This window comes from Acomys russatus, chromosome 9 (genome assembly GCF_903995435.1).
Source record: "Acomys russatus chromosome 9, mAcoRus1.1, whole genome shotgun sequence".
Lineage (NCBI taxonomy): Eukaryota > Metazoa > Chordata > Mammalia > Rodentia > Muridae > Acomys > Acomys russatus.
This window is the reverse complement of record NC_067145.1, coordinates 49,531,291-49,547,121: the sequence shown is the minus strand read 5'-3', so window position 1 is coordinate 49,547,121 and position 15,831 is coordinate 49,531,291.

Here is a 15,831-nt window from a genome sequence, read left to right as displayed (position 1 = left end):
CACAATCTTTATGGTGCAGCCTGCTTGCTGTTCTCCACAGTAATAGGCAGAATGGCCTGGAGGTGGTTAATATGACTTTCATCTTTTTTCAGGTTGACTGAAAATCTAATCATGTGCTGAATCTATATCATAATCAATAATTAATTTCATGTCTTTCTATTATAAGCCTAGAGGACATAAAACTAGACAAAAAGTGACTGCCTGATGAGTGTTCCATGTGGAGATCTGAAACCTGGTGAACTGAAAAGTAATTCTCAGAAAAGAACAGAGCGCTAAAGTCAGTAAGCAGATATGCTGTTCTCATGAACCAGTGCACAGATTTTAAACTTATAAAATTAGAACCTGCTGCACTACCAAAAATTTATTTCTATTAGGAAAACACACACACACACATACACACTCAAATGGGCAGACTACCTGAGACGCAGGTATGCTTCAGATTTGGAATATCTGCATATATATAGTAAGACAGTGAAGCTTGGGCCCAAGTATAAGCGAAAAAGTCTTTTGTTTGCTATATGCATTATACACATAGCCTGGAGACCACTTTAATTTTTACAATTTATTTATTTGTTTATTATATGTGTACGCTTTTATTCACTGAGCCACCACTGAAATGTCTTCTTGGCTCTAATTTTATATAAAGTGTTTGGTTTCTGTGCCATCTTTTACTTGAACCAAGTCTATGAGATCAGGAGTCGAATTTTCCAGTTGAGATATCACACTGATAATTAAGTCTTTGATTTTGGAGCGTCCCCCTGGTTCACTGTTTGGATCAGGATGCTTATCCTGCACTAAGACATTGCTAACCCTGACTTCAGCTTGGTTTTTAAAATAATGTTTGGGCATGGGTATGCTTCTAAGGTGAAATTAAGCTCATAGATAACAGTGGGGGGAAAACTTTGAGTGGCAGAGATGACTTTTGAAAATGCAAAGCTAAAGATGTTGAGGTGGACAGAATGCTCTAGAACTTTGCCCTTGTGGGCTCTCTCACTTGAGAGCCAAGAGTAATTCTCAAAGAAGCAAGAACTGGGAAAGGAACCCAGCAGGGTTTTAGAAGGAGGAGGCAGATGTGCTTTCCGGCCTTCGATCCAATGCTGTACCTGGGTTTTATTCACTATATTTCAGTTAATATTCTGAATTTCATATTACTAACAGAAAGCACAGATTTTTTTAAGGTGAGTCATTCCAGTCAAAGAAGCACATGTCATCAAGGCTGTCGGGCTGGAGCTACATGGCAACAATGAGGACTCCATGCGACCACTATGAGGACTAAAGTTTACAAGGCAAGTTTACCTTTGAACAGCAATAATTTTCCTTCTTTTTTTGGTTGCTGCTTCTGGAGACACTGTAGGGAAGAACTCAGCTGGTAGTAAAAGGTGTAAGTTCATTCTCTATCCAGCCTAATAAATAAGTTTCATGTATCATTACTAAGTGGGAGAAATATCAATAGATTTTCAATACAAGTGCAGAATTAAGCATTTCATGCTGAAATAAGTAGTTCTTAAAAACTTTTGTCTTTCTTATCACTTTCTGATCTGGCCCTCATAAAGGTCGGGTAAATATCTGAATGATCTCACACTCGCACCTGAGACATTTAGTCAGGTAGGTATGTTAACACTGACCTCTAGTTGTGAAACAGTAGATCAGATGAGTACATTCTTTTATTCAAAGTGGCAGCCTAACTGGGATTAAAAACACTAAATATAAGTTACCTGTCACGACTTTTTGTTTGTTTCTTTGTTTTGAGACAGGGTTTCTCTGTGTAGCCTTGGCTGTTCTGGTCTCACTTTGTAGACTAGGCTAGCCTCAAACTAACAGCAATCCTCCTGCCTCTGCCTCCCGAGTGCTAGGATTAAAGGCATGCACCGCGACACATGGTGATCTGTCAAGAGTTTTAATTTAAAATATCTGTCAACGGGGCCATAGAGACAGGTACAGGCAAATCTGCCAGCTAAGCCTGACAATACGCACTTGATCCCAGGGACTAAGCAGCGGAGAGAATGGGCGCCAACATGAACAAATATGTGGGACATGCCCCCCAAAATACATACACACACACACATATACATAGATACACATAGATACAGAGATACATACACACATGCATATATGCATAGAATCACTTTGAAATGTTTTTATTGCTTTCTGGCCTTTCTTAAAAGATATCTGTATGTCTAGATATTGCTAAGAAATTAGCGGGCTGGAGAGATGGCTCAGAGACAAGAGCACTGGCTGCTCTCCCAGAGCTCCTGAGTTCAATTCCCATCAACCACATGGTGGCTCACAATCATCTATAATGTGATCTAATGCCCTCTTCTGGCCTGCAGGTGTACATGCAGGCAGAGCACTGTATACATAATAAATAAATACATCTTTAAGAAATTATTTCAACATATAAAGTGAAAATTTGCCGCCTCCCACCTCCACACACAAAATCTATTTAGTTTTCTCTAAAAGTCTTACAAGTTTAGCTAATAGTCAACCATGTTTCAGCAGAGCACTACTACCAACACCCCACTGGTACAGGAAGCCATGAAGGTGTGTGCTGAGGTCTGTGCACTGAGAGCTGACACTTCATCTTACAAATGAAACACATAGAAAGACGAAGCCGATGCAGAGAAGTGACACAGGAGAGAGGAACGGCAAGTTACTGTATGGAAAGGAACACATGAGGGTGCTCACAGGCATAGAAAGTAAAGATGTTGCATCAGGAAATACGCAGTTCAAAAAGCAAGGATCAATTTTGAGGGCAACTTAAGAAAGGAAATTGAGGCACATTCTTTTTCAGGAAGTGTTTGTGGAAACCCAGTTAGAACTGTTTTCCTGTGAGGAAGCAGCCACTGCAGCTCCCCCTCCCCAAACACCCACTTCCTGTCTGCTCCTCATGCTGTCCTGGAGCTTACCTCAGATCAACAGTGAAAGGCCACTGAGTCACTTCTGCCAGGCCACAGAGTGCGGCAGACATGAATTACCTTTAATCCTTAGATATAACCCTTACAGTTAAGGAGTCTTGCTTTCCCAGGGCAAGCACTGCCCTAAAAGTTTTGTTTCAAAATATAGACAGCTGAAATTAAGAGTTATTCTAAAACTCTTCAAACAACTCCTCCATCCAATGGGAGGGACTCTAGGATGGACAACAGCAGGGACAGTCTGTATTTGAGGGTCTGATACCAAACACACATATGGATGGGTATTAAGCACTTAGCCTGAGAGCAGCACAGCTGAGCAGCTGAATTTCTCTCAAGCTTCATCTTAACTTATATGTAAATAGCTGCATCTGGTTAATGCATCCGTTCCGAGCTTAGAGTCCACAGAAGGCCAGCAAGCAGTGAGCAAAGACAGCGGGGAAACAGTAGAAGAGACTCAGTGCAAGTCTCACAAGCTACATGGCGCTGGGAAATGTGCTAACCCCTCCAGACTTCAATTTCCTCATTAATGTATGGATATTGAAAACAGTTCCCATAAAGGGCTCCTATAAAAAATAGATGATGTTAATAAAATATCTAGCAACAGGAGATACCCGGTAACTGCTAAAAATTCCACTCGCCACTTAGCACCACCACTTAGCACTGTAAGTTGCAGACAAAATGGTGATGGTGATGGTTTCATTTTCATCACTAGTAAAGGGCCAATGAGAAATTTTAAGTTTTAACTATTCAGAGAAAAATTTCTTAAGTATTTTAAAAAGATTTTAGAAAAAAAAAAAGCCTTCATAACAGTAACTAGAAGGCTTTACCTCCACTATAAATATTAACTAAAAACTGACTAAACTGTGATGTCAGAACAGCACGGAGAAAAGCAGAATTTTCCTGGCCTTGCTATCAACACATGGGATGTGAAGAGAGAACGGGAGAAGTCACACAATTCTTTCCTTTTGGAGTATCTATTACGTGTTTTGTCTAATTTGTAGGAAGATAGTCCAAATAAAGAACTTCCAATGATACTTTCTGTCCCCAATACTCGAGTGTTAGGAAAAAAGGTGAATCTTCATATCATCTTTCATGACTGGGTGTTCTTTGACCCAGATTTTAGAGCCTAATTCAGTTAGAAGCAGAAGACTAATGCAAGAGGAAAACTCCTTTACTGTTGTCTAACAATCTGCTTTTTCTAACAATTATACTATTAACTCCCTGGGGGGAGGGGTGTCTCAGGAGATGGTGCACTGGTTAGAGTGCTTGCTCTGAAACCATGAGGATGTCAGCTTCAACCTCCAACTCTCACACAGAACTCCAGGATGGCTAGGCATGTACCCAATCCATAAGGACTGAAACTGTGATGGTCAAATAAAGAAATTAATTCCTGGTACCATGAGTCACTACTTTAAGTTCTCCCCAAAATTTAGAGGCAGCATTTAAATGAGTCTATATTTGCAACCTTTAGGTCAACTGGCTGTGTTTTGTCATTTGCAAAACACACTTCTACTAGCCACTCAAATGAATGCAAAATGACACATCTTTGCTTCTATGAAGAAATGCACTTCAAACGTCAGCTTCAAAAGCAGAGCACTATCAAGGCAACAACCTGAGTAATCAACCTAAGTTGTCCACTAGCCACACATCTGCAAACAAAAATACATCTTTTAATCAACATTTCCCAGGTGTTATAAACTGAGGTAAAAAGGAAGGATTCTTCATCTATGGACGCAGGAACTTCATCATCGAGCAAAGCAATTGACTGTTTTTATATGTAGACAGTAGATAGAGAAGGCTATTTGTAAATGCTATCTCCAGCATTTTTAAGGAACATGTAATACTTTTAGTTCTACAATCTACAGATTTTTCTGGTTATTAGACCTATCTGGAAATTTTCACTGAAGAAAAAGGTAAACAAGTGCATAAACATATACATATAAACTACATGCACGTATGGGAACAGATATATCTAAAAGATAACCCATATCTATTATTAAAAGTAAAAGCCATACTGTTCATTGACAAAGCTAATTACAGAATATCCTGTTCAGTCACGACCCCAGTGCTGAAAGTCTCTCTGTGTGGTTTATACACAGACAACAGCACATGTTATCAAAGGCTATCTTCGTGATGAAATTCAGAGGAGATGCAATCTTTGCTTCTTTGTACTATTCACGATTTTAAATATAGTAAGGATGACTACTTCTTGGCTTGTTTGTCTTATTAGGTCTAAACGTGTCTTAGAGACGGGCATCACTATGTAGCCCCCAATGGCTCATGTCCTGACTGCTGGGATAACAGGAATGCCTCACCATGACCCCAGAGAATGTACTTACTACCTTTACAACTAGTACAAAGCAGACAATCAAATTAACTTTTCTTACATTTGAATAGAAGAATTCAATATTCTTTTTGGTATGGGCCTGAGAAATAAGATGAAAATATCAAAGATAAGTAACAAAAGAGACTCCTCAAAACACACCTCTAAGGCTGTGAGCAAATACATAAACAATGGTAAACTCAATGCGTGACTTTGTTCCACAGATTCAACAGAAACAAAAGCAAAACAAGACTTAAAGTTCTTTATGGTCCTTTACAGAGAAAAGCAATTAGCACATGCCCCAAAATGAAGTGCATACATGCAGAATTCAAAGTAAGTAAACTATTTAAATAATGGACAAGTATTACAAACACATGTGATACAGCTGATTACAGGCTTCAACAGCAAAGATTCTAAATATATCTTTTTCTTTGAGGGAACAGAACCATTTGGTAAATGTCCCATCACTATAAAATATTTACAATGCAATTTGCTGGTGTTTTCTCAATAATTATCAACTTCACAATGTTTGACATATTCAGGTAAAAGTCAATAAAAACTATGAGAGGATGAAAAGCAGTATTCTATCTCTAGTTAACTATCAAAAACTGTTACAAAAATACAATGATAGGAGCTGAAGATATGACTGAGTACTTAAGAGCACTTAACACTCTTAAGAAAACCCCAGTCAAGTTCCTAACAGCTACGTTTGGTGGCTAACAACCACCTGCAACTCCAGCTCCAGGGAATCTATGTTGTAGAAGATTTGAGTTAAGTGTAAACATGTTTTTGTTTTACTTCCAGTTGTAGGATATGGTGGCAGCTCCAGTTTGTCCACAGCTGATAGTTGACTCCTTAGAGGGCACAGGATGTTTGTCAGCCGTGAACTGCCTCACGTCTGGGGCATAGTCTTTGTCAGTGGGGATAACAGCCAGACTGAGACAGAGACAGAGAGAGACAGGGCTCCAAGAAAGAAGGCTGCTGGTGCTCCTCCCTGCTGCTCCTAGTTGATGCTGATGCAGTTTGACAAGAGGAAGTTGAAGATACCCTGAACCGAGGACTGGAGTTTTCCCAGGGAACCCAATGACCCTAAAGACCCTGAACAGCCAGAAGTAGCTAAGAAAAACTATGCCCTCTCTCGCCACTAACCTTCTTTCTCTCCTGCCTGGTGTTGTATTGTTGGAAGAGACTGAGGTGGAGAAGGGAGAAAGATTTAAGGAACCCAAAATAAAAATAGTTGCTTAAAAGTATGCCACCAAATCTAGCAATCTGTTCTAACCCTGTCCAGTGCTCACACACAGGACTGTATCTGTATCTATATCTATAAAGATACTCCTCAAAACACACCTGTTAGACTGTGAACATACACATAAACAATGGCAACTCAATTACATATGTGTGTGTGTGTGTACAAACTATAATTAGAGCTATATAGAGTATATGTGTATATGTACATATAATACACATGTGCACATATACATGCATTATATATACATACATATATATGTGTGTGTGTATATATATATATATATGCAATTATGGCATCACACATAAGGATCTCCCAAACTAACCATTGAAAGTCTCATTTTGATTTGTCATTCTGAGTTCTGTTTGCTTAATGGTTAATTCTTTTTGGAAGCATATACATTTCATCAATATTAACCTAGAATTCCAAACTCTACACTAAAAAATGTTATACAGTTAGCATGATTATTACATCTTTTATCACTGAGGAAACACCAGAGTGAAACCAGTTAACTGGGAAAAAAGGAAAAGAACATTACTTAGGATCATTATACTTCCTACATCTTTTTCTTAGCTCTCACAGCACGTGTCCATCTCACGGATAAGGCACCTACACTCAGAAATGCTAAATAACTTTCAAATTTTCACACAAGCATTAGGAGTCAATCATCATTCATCTGACTCCAAATACAGGCATGTTTTTATTTCTCAACCAGGCAACTTCAAATAACACTTCCTTCCAGAGGTTACTTTTAAACAATATACAGTAACTTCCTATAACTTTATGATTACGAGCAACAAGTTGCCCCATGTATATTGAGTACATGCTACATTTTAAGCACTAAGTGCTTTGTCCATGTGTGTGTGTCCATGCACACGGAGGCCACAGTAGGAATGGAGTGTCTTCCTTCATTGTTCTTCATGTTGATGCTGTGAGACAGGGTCTCACAATGACACCATTTTCATCTGACTAGTGAGCTTTCAGGATCCCCTTGGAATGCTGTGGCTGTAGTTCATACATCATGCCTAGCTTTTCACATGGGTGTGTGGGCTTACACTCAGGCCTTCCGGCTTGGAGAACAGTGCTCTTGCTCACTGAGCCAATTCCCAGACCTATACATATTTCCCAACTTAATTTATATCCCTACAACTCCCCTTTAAAATAGAGGTAGTATTGTGCTCTTAATCTATGAAAGAAAGTACTGAAGCCGAAAACATTTGGAGTTTGCCCATCCCTAAGTATATACCCAAGAGAATACAAAGCAAGTATCCAAACAGATACTTACTATTTACATGCCAGTATTCAGAAAGACATTATTCAAAATAGCAAACAGGATGAAAAACGGTAAGCATCTACTAACAAGGAATAAAGGAAGTTGTGACATATACAACAATATATTATATTATTCAGTCATAAAAAGGAATGAAGTATTGGCACATACTACAATATGGTGAACTCTGTAAATGTTGTATAAAGTGTTAAGCCAGACATCGAAGACAGTTAGATTATTTTACTTAGGAGGGTACCTAGAATAGATAATTCATGAGACCAAAGTAGAATGGAGACTTCGATAACTTTAGGAAGTGGGGATGGAGAGATTTTTTTTTAGGTGGGTGCAACACTTTTGTCTGAGATAATGAAAATGTTTTGAAAATTAAAACTGTTTACAGTTGTACGACTTTGTGTATACATACATACAAAAATATGTATGCACACATATTTATAACAATAAAATATTTCATTGCAAACATTATCTAGAAATAAACAAATTGGCACCCAATATTCTTACTACCGCTCTTCTTCAAGTAGGTTACTAAATGGAATCAATGATAGCAGCAGCACATGGTTAAAAGATCTGATAGACAGACCTAAGTTAGGACACTGGCTCTACCACTAAGCTAGCTTACTGCAGACTCAGAACAGGTCCTGACATGCAGTTGCCCTTAATAAGGGTCAAAGCCTGCTGTCACTGTTATTAATCTTTATTGGTTATGCAAACACACATACACACACACAAAAAAAAAAACCCCACCAGAGTGTACTTCATTACAGATCTACTTAAAACCAAAGTTCATCAAATAGATAAACACTAGAAAAATGTTTGTGATGAATGATCAAGACATCTTTTGTAAGCAAACCTTAAACCAAAGATGTAGGGAGAGTAGAAAAGCTACTTTGGATAACAGGGAAGGCATCTCTCATAAGATGGGTGAAAAAGGCTATCACAGAAATGTCTGGGTTTGCAACAGCAGCAAAAGTAAAGGGTAGGACTAAGAAGGGACTTAGAAGAGTGAAGGAATACAAGAAGCTCCTTGAGCCCCCTAAGCCTAGACTAGAGGGCACTGGGTAGGCAGAAAACAGCGCTCATGGTCCAGCTAAGACAAAACTGTGATTCCAACCTTCATTGTTCGATGAATTAATTCAAAATTCATAAGCAAATTTCAAGAAAAAAAATCAAGATGTGCACTCAAGGATTTATTTGCAGCACACTGTGTCTGAGTGAAAAAATTAGGAGAAATCTACAAGTTCAAAGTGTAAGGAATTGTTATTCATAGCTTATAATAAAGTACTAAGTGGTTTTAAATTGTGTTAATTAAAAAGTTTCAAGATATAGGGGAAAGCTAATATTATACAGCCTTAGAAAATTAATAAAGCAGATAGTACAAGTTTCCTTAATTTAATTTTAATGATAAATGAATGTAAAGACCAGAAAAGTAATAAAACACGCAATATGTCCAAACTAGTATAGAATTAAAAATCAGTATTTGCTGGAAAAAATGTACAATCTCAATCCACTAGACCCTGTATGTTTCTTAGACTCTTATTATTATTGGTACTAAAAAGGAAAGCAGAGAAGTTTCGGTTTTGTACTTGTATTAGTCTTAGCAATTTCATAATAGACAAGGACACACATGCGCCCACACTCTCCTTCCCTCCCCACCCTGTGTGTGTCTGTCTGTCTGTCTGTCTGTCTGTCTCTCTGTCTCTCTCTCTCTCTCTCTCTCTCTCTCTCTCTCTCTCTCATACATGCACACATCCAAACTTTGTCACTCCATCTACTAAGTGCCTAGCATACAGTATCTGTCAATGGAATTCACAAAATATTTTAGTCAATATCACAAAAGTGGATAGATAACCAAAGAAATGAAGAAGCCTCAAACCAAAAATGCCAGGGACCTAATTTCTAAGTAGCTACGCTGTGTCCGGCAGTTACTCTATCTTTAATTCTCAAGGTCCCTTTCAGAAAGTTTTGCTTCACACGTTTAAACCCAAGAAGCGGGTTTGAAATGTAAAGCCAAAGTCGCACTCTAGTAAAATTTCATCTCAGTTCTCTGGCATCTGTGTAGGCCTAGAAGACACGTCTCCTCCCACAGACTAAACCATGCTCCCGCCCTCTTTCGCTTCCCCTACACTCTACTAATACTTGTAATTTTCTATCTTGAATTGTAGTTATCATCGTGCTCCAAGCCACCCCAGCCTGCTTTCGTGACTTCCTCCAGGCTCAGGGAGAGCCAGCCTAGAATTTGGGCCTTGGCTTTGGGCAAAGGGCTAACCCGCTCCCTTAACTTTGAACCATCTTAGTTTGATTTCACAGGACCAAGAACCATGCCTCACAAACAGAACTCTGGGGCTTAGAGTACAAAGCTTGGGGCCAGCTTAGGGGTGTCACAAGCCTGGAGGGACGGACCTGGGCGGCGCGCTGAGGTGGTTTCCAGGGCAACCGAGTTCGGCAGCCACCAGGTCCCGCCCCGCCGCTCCGCCCCTCAGTGGCGCGAGGGCCGGAAGCTGCGGCCCTAAATGAATCAAAAGAAGCTTTCCGTCCGCTCACCTCGCAGCGCGTGGTGCATGCCACCAATGCCACTGTACAACTCCAGGACACGCAGAGGTTCCATCCTCTCGCAACCGCGACCGCGGCCTGGAAACTAGGCCTACCGGTCCTCCGCTCCTCTAACTCCCCCACGTACGCACCGCTACCTTCGTTTCTGGTTCCGCTGCTTTTTGGTTCCCCAAACTCCTGTTGCTTAGGGGGCAGAGTAAGAGAACAGCTTGGAGCCTGGGGGTTGGCAGGGCTAGGAAGGGACAAAGAAAGACAGCTATTAATAAGGCCCCCCAAGTGAAAGGCTCCTGCTCCTTAGCCTGATTTGTGTTTTTCTGTTGCCTTGAAGGAGAAAGAAACCACTCATTAGAGAGCTTAAAAAACCGCCATTGACTTTGAAATGAGTTGCTGATTAGAATAGTCTTAAAAAAAAACAAAAAACAAAAAACAAAAAACGTGGCCTCCTTTGTTCTCTTCAAGTCTGACCTGATCAAGCATTTCTTTGAGGAATCTTGGGTACAAATCCATATGTTCCCTAGTGCGCTTGTGCTAGAGTATGGAGTTAATTAAATCCTACCTGTTAAATGCTTCCCTAAAGAAGGCTCCAGAATTAAAAGTACTTAAAGCAGAGAGCTGTAGGCCCACTAATAATAGAAAGAATGCTTGCTATAAATGATGATAGGATTAATTCTATTTATCCCAACATATGCTGGTTTTTTCCTTTTATTGAAAATAGATTTTCCCCCTCACATAATATATTCCGTTTATAGTTTCCCTTCCTTCTTCCCTATCCACCATCAAGATCCTTCCTGCCTCTCATTAGAAAACAATATTCTATGAGGTAATAATAAAATAAAATAAGACAAAAACTAACACATCTGTATTGAGCAAAACAAACAGAAGGGGAAAAGCCCAAAAGAAGGCACAAAAAAGAAAGAAACAAAGAAGAAGAAGAAGAAGAAGAAGAAGAAGAAGAAGAAGAAGAAGAAGAAGAAGAAGAACTTATTTGCACACTCATAAAAACACTAACCTGGAAACCATAATATATATGCAAAGAGCCTGTAGAATAAAAAGAGAAATGAAAAATAAAAATAAAAATAAAAAAATAAAAAAGGAACAGTCTTGACACAACAATATGAGTCAAAAAGCCTGCAAAGATACTGTTGAGTTCATTTGCTGTTGGCCATCTATGACTGGTTATGCAGACTACGCTTCAGAATAGTTTGTTTTCCCAGTGAGATTCCCTTGGAGGAAACTAAATTTTCATTTGCAAGAGGTTATCAATTGGATATTAGTTCTGGGTTAGGGATGGGGACATGTATCCATTTCTCCTTTCAGCTTTGGGACCCCATCTGGTGAAAGCCTGTGCATGCTGCCTCAGTCTTTGTGAGTTCAGTATGTGTTGATCATATTGATTTAAAGGTCCTGTTTTCTTGGTGTCTTCCATCCCCTCTGGCTCTTACACTCTTTCCATCTCCTCTTCTGTAGGGTTCTCTGAGCCCTTAGGGAGGGATTTGATGGAGACAACCCATTTGTATCTGAGTGTTGCAAGGTATTGCATTCTCTGCATAACATCTGGTTGTGGGTTTCTGCATTTGTTCCAATCTGCTGCAGGAGGAAGCTTCTCTGACCATAGATGACCAAGACACTGATCTGTGAGTACAGCAGAATATCATTAGAAGGCATTCTGGCCAAAGGGATCCCAGGGAAAGTCCCAAATAACCCAAGCTGTTGCCCAGACTATACGTTGCTCTCCGCAAATTGACAGCAAGCTCTCATTGATGAAGACAACATCTACACTACTCATTGAACTTGGAGATGTCAAGATGGTGCCTATAAAGAGCCTCCACCTCTGCGTGCTAGCCAATTTGCTCTAGGAGGTTACTCTGCACACTAGCTACCAAAGTAGAAATGTAAATACTAACCCAGCTACAACCCCTACAATTCTGTCCTGCCTGCAAGATGCATTAGTGTAATGGTGGCGAAAATTTTGTGAGAGTAACCAACCAAACTCTCATTGGACTTATGGCCCACTCCACAAGATGGAAGCCATATGTGACACTGGCTGGGTGACTAAATATCTCAGACACCTATGGTAAAAGCCAAATATATTTTCTTTTAAAAATGGAGTAATACTCTTTGGCCTCATCAGCAGAAGAAAGATAATGAAAGGAAGTTCATCCTTTGGAAAGCGTCGCAATAAGACGCACACATTGTGCCACCACTGTGGCTCTAAGGCCTACCACCTTCAGAAGTCGACCTGTGGCAAATGTGGCTACCCTGCCAAGTGCAAGAGAAAGTATAACTGGAGTGCCAAGGATAAGAGACAAAACACAACCAGGACTGGGCAGATGAGACACACAATGGATCTAGCCGACCTTGGTCTGCAACTGTGAAGCTAAATAACAGATCATGTTCAAACTATTAATCAGTGGACATTGATTGTCAGCTGAACACTTAACTATCCACTGGACATAGTCTGGAATCACTTGAGAAAGAGTCTCAACTAAGGGATTGCCTGGGTCAGATTGGCCTATGGCTCTGCCTGTGGCAGGTTGTTTTGATTGTTAATTAATGTAGGAGGGTCCAGCCCACCGTGGGCAGCTCCATTCCTGAGGCAGGCAGCCCTAAGCTGTATTTAAAAAGGTAGCTAAGCAGCAGCCTGAGAGCAAGTCAGCAAGCAGCTGGCTTAAACCCATGGCTGATACTTCCAGGTTCTGCTCAAGTTTCTGCTCTGACTTTCCTGGATGATTGACAATGAGTCAGAACTGTACACACACTGTGTCCTTCTCACCCCTAGGGTACCTTTCCTCAGTATTCTCACACAGTAACAGAAAGGAAAGTAAACATTGATTTAAAATAGGGATCACACACAAACACACACACACACACACACACACACACACACACACACACACACACTCCTGTTATGGAGTAAAAGGGATTCAAAAGCAAAGCTTTCAGGCAAACATTCCATCACATTTCCAGCGTCCAGTCACCTTGTTGATAGATTGTCACCTAGTAAAAGAAACAGGAAAGAACACAACATGTTCTATCTGGGACAGGATAAACTCTCAAGAGAAAAAGACCAGATGGAAAATTCACCTCCTAGTGACTTTAAGGAGATGTAATTTCCTGTTAAAAAGTATACTCCACAACATTCAGCTGTGCATACGACATCCTGCTTGCCACAAAGAGAAAAGGAAATGTGTTTTTGAAAGGCAGAATCCAAAGGATACTTAAAGCTTCTCAAAAAAGGTAGAAACCACGATCCTGATTGTTTACCTCAGTTACGGGTTTTGATGCTGATTTTATTCCTTGACATTTCTAAAATTCCTAGTTGGAAAATGTTTTGGGGAAATAGCCAAGATTGTATTTTAATTAAAGATAATGGGATTCTGTCTTTAAAACCTCTTTCATGGTCTCATAGACAGTTTGAGCTAGAAGGAACCTTAAAAATTATTTGGTCCAGTGTTTTTCAAACTACTTTCTAGAGATAGAATATTTTTTCCTAAATTTTTTTTTATTTAAAAATCATTGCAGAAAGAGATGGTGAAGCTGGGCATGGTAGCACACACTTTTAATCCCAGCACCTGGAAAGCAGAGGCCGGCAGATCTCTGTGAGTTCATGGACAGCCTGGCCTACAAAGAAAGTTCCAGAACACCAGAACTGCACATAGGGAGGCACGCATAGACCCACACATATTAGCAGACTGAGAACAGTACTTGGTCATCTCTTCTGCACCATCCGTCCTGTGCCTCCCTCTAAGTGACTTCATGGGACTTTGATTGTAAACCACTGGTTCAATCCAACCTTTGCTGTAGAAATGAAAAATATGGAGATTCACAAATCTTGTAAGTCATGCCTGATGCCACAGCTTTGTGGGGAACCTGGAAGCCCAACTCATGATATACCAGAGTCTTTACCATAGCTGTTTTCTTTTATTTACACTTAATTACACATTTGTTTCTTTGTGTGTGTGTGTGTGTGTGTGTGTGTGTGTGTGTGTGTGTGTGTGGGCACCCACAGTGAGGCAATAAGATGCCAATCAGAAAGAGTTGCTTATATCTTCCCATTCTGTGGGCTCCTGGGATTGAACTCAGGTTATCAGACTTGGAATCAAGTACCTTTACCTGCTGAACGATCATGCAGGTCCTCTCTGCCTTTTGTGAACAACTTTGCCGTAACATGTGCTTTGTCCCATTCTTTCCTAATAATACTATAGCATATTTCCAAATGGAGTGTATTATGTTCTGAGGGCATAGATCAGTGATAGAGTAAAAGCTTGCCTAGTATGCACAAGGCCCTGAGTTCAGTTCCCAGTATACATATGTGCCAACACACACACACACACACACACACACACACACACACACACACACAAACACACACATACATTTATAAACAAATACACACACACACACACACACACACACACACACACAAACACACACATACATTTATAAACAAATACACACACACACACACACACACACACACACACACACACACACAAACACACACATACATTTATAAACAAATACACACACACACACACACACAGACATACACACATACAAACACACACACACACAAACACACACATACATTTATAAACAAATACACACACACACACACACACACACACACACACACACACACACACTTCCCAAAGAGTGTATTACCAAGAGGTCAATGGGTGACTTACTTAACAAGATGTCATTCCTTATTGTTTCCAATTACAGCCTTGATTCTTCCCAATGGAAAAATATAGCAAATGTTGGAACTAGAGAAAATGGAGCTTACTGGTGCCAAGAGCTGTCACCTCTTCACTCTAGTTAATTCATCTGAACGTTTAGGGCCCACTAGAGAAATCCAACGTGCAAGGAGACTTTGTGGTGTGCAGAAAAAGAAGCACACATGCACACGCAGTCTCCATAAACACTTCTATTCCTCAAAGTCAGTTATAACAGCTACGTTATCAAAATTGATAAGCTACAACCAAAACAAAGATCCTATACAAGAATTATCTATTTTGCTCTTGATTTTAGGTATTGGTTTAGGTACATAGTAGTATTACTTGGCATCATTTGTATATGTCTCAACAGTTATATAAAACAATTAAAACACAATAGTACTTCCCTAGATCTGGCTTACTTACATCTACTTATTCTACTAAAGAACAGTTTGTATTTGCTTTAATTTGTTAAAAGTAATATGTTCATCTTTCCAAGTAACTTATGTGAATCTAAAACAAACATATCTTTTCCACAAAACTGTTTTCGTGGTTGCTACAGAGAGACTATCAACCTTTATTTCACAGAATCAACTTCTTCCTGCAGATAGACTCTGAGTGTCTCCCTGCCATCTAAGGTAGTCATTACTAAGTAAAAATATCTAAACGCCCCAGAGAGACTTGTACTGTGTTTGGTGAGCCAAAAATACTGAGTGGCTAAAATAGGTTACATTTTTATAGATGGCAAAAGAATGTTCTACTAATAAGATGGTATTAAGTCAGGCAATATTGACTAA